The sequence below is a fragment of the Podarcis bocagei genome, assembly GCF_964188305.1.
Source record: "Podarcis bocagei genome assembly, chromosome: 6".
Classification (NCBI taxonomy): domain Eukaryota; kingdom Metazoa; phylum Chordata; class Lepidosauria; order Squamata; family Lacertidae; genus Podarcis; species Podarcis bocagei.
Genome location: NC_138130.1, coordinates 94,226,939 through 94,229,476, shown reverse-complemented (window position 1 = coordinate 94,229,476; position 2,538 = coordinate 94,226,939).

The window sequence follows — 2,538 nt, the reverse complement described above, 5'->3', positions numbered from 1 at the left end:
ATCTACTTGCGCTGGTATGCTATCAAACTGCTAGGTTTGCAGAAGCTGGGACAGAACAACGGGAGCTCACTATCATTGAGCAGATTCGAACTGCTGAACTTCCATTCGGCAAGCCCAAGAGGTTTGGTGATTTAGACCACAGCGCCACCTGTGTCCTCTTGCTACACAACAAAGTAGTAAGAGATTATCAAGAGCTGTACGGTCAACAAGTAAATTTCTGTATGCTGGCTGGGGCGGATGGGTTCTGGATTCCAGCATCATCTGGAAAGCTGTAAGTTGCCCACCATTGGGCCCAGACACGGTGCAAAGTCTACCCCGGATCTTCTGCTCTCCCAGCTGCTAAAGACCATTCTGCTTCCTTGCACTTCACCCTCTCTCCCATGCCCCTCTTTCACTTTGGCGCAGCTCTTAAAAGGCATCATCTGCAATCGAGTCACACAAGCTGGTGTGGCTATCAAGTCTCTTCCCCTGTGCTCTAGAAGTCCCTGGTGCTTCTGGAGAACCTGTGGTGACTGCAGAGATAGATCTGCCCCAATCAGCTACTTAACCCCCCCTCCCTATAGTAGTTCATGCAGCAGCAACAGCACCAGAAAAGGATTTATTTTAGCAACCCACCTCACCCTCTGCTTGCTCATGAATTTATTGTTTATCCTTTAGGCTGGTTTGCCATGTTCTAATTATCCAATTCAAGCTATGTAGCAGGAGTTGATGTTAACTTTGAAGGATGATCCTGTAGTTTGCACATTTGAATATGTTCTCCCAGGGTGGCCAGAACTCTGAGGCTCTCAACTTGCTTGGGGAGGCATGTGCTAATCTCAGGAACACACAAATGCTGCACCTGCTGCAACAAATCCATTATTTCAAATGCATAGCCATGCACTAACTTTGGACTTATCGAAAGCTTATCAAAAGCGTACAGGATACTATGAAACATAACCAGTGGCCTGGTCATATTAGGGACACATGAAACTGTCTAATAACCAAATCAGACCATTGGTCCATCCTATGCAATGTAATTATACAATATAATAAACCTTCTTCACCACCACTATTGCATCTGCAGAAAACAGCAACAGGAGACTTTTTCAGGTGGTTCATAATTTAACGGAACTACCTGCGCCATCAGGTTCTGATAAGGCCTCCCAGACCTCCTGCAATGGTTTTGCAAAGGTTTTTTTTTTGCATATAAATCCCATCAGATTTGGAAAGAGGTAGACTCCACCATGGGAGCAGGGCGAGGGCGGGAGAGTGCTAGAGTCCTGTCTAGTCAAGTTGCATGGGATAATTTCCAATCTGTTACCTCCGGGGATGTGGACAGGCTGCTTGGACGAGTGAAACCAACCACCTGTCTCCTTCATTCTTGCCCATCCTGGCTTATAAAAGTGAGCCGGGGAGGGCTGGGCGACAGGCTCTGCAGGGTGGTGAATGCTTCCCTCTGTGAGAGAGCCTTCCCAGACCCACTGAAAGGTGGTCATTAAAATGCTTCTTAAAAAAACATATTTGGACCCAGCTGATATGGCCATCTCCCAGTCTCAAATCTTCCATTCTTGGGCAAGGTGACTGAGCAGGTGGTTGCTGAACAACTCCAGGCACTCCCAGAGGATGCAGACCATTTGGATCCCTTCCCATCGGGATTCAGGCCTCATCATGGGACTGAAACTGCCTTGGTTGCTCTGGTAGATGATCTCCAATGGGCTAGGGACAAAGGTGAGAGCTGTTTCCTAGTTCTGCTGGATCTCTCAGTGGCCTTTGACATCATCGACCATAACATCCTTCTGGACCGTCTTGAGGGGCTGGGAGCTGGGGGCACTGTTATACAGTGGTTCCGCTCCTTCCTCCTGGGCCGTGTCCAGAAAGTGGTGTTGGGGGATGAGTGTTCAGACCCCTGGGCTCTCACGTGTGGGGTGCCTCAGGGTTCCGTCCTCTCCCCCATGCTTTTTAATATCTACATGAAGCTGCTGGGAGAGATCATCAGGGGGTTTGGGCTGGGTGTTCATCAGTATGCGGATGATACCCAGCTCTACCTCTCTTTCAAATCAGAACCAGTGAAGGCGGTGAAGGTCTTGTGTGAGTGCATGGAGGCAGTTGGAGGATGGAGGTGGCTAACATTGAGGTTGAATCCTGACAAGACAGAAGTACTGTTTTGTGGGAACAGGGGGCGGGTGGGTGTGGGGGACCCCCTGGTCCTGAATGGGGCAACTGTGTCCCTGAAGGACCAGGTGCACAGCCTGGGAGTCATTTTGGACTCACAGCTGTCCATGGAGACACAGGCCAATTCTGTGTCCAGGGCAGCTGTCTACCAGCTCCATCTCTTCTTCTTCTTCACTCTGTTTGCAAATTTCCCCCCGAGGCTCCTCCCCAGCACCAGAAAGCAAAACTAGATGTAACTCTAGTCTGATCTAGCAAGGCTGTTCTCATATACATGGGACTGCAGTGGACTTCACCAAAACCTGATGGAGGACTCGGGTCTCTCCTGCTTCCCATTAGCATTCGAGAGAGGTAGCAAGACAGCTTGGGCCAAAAGAACTGCCACAGCGA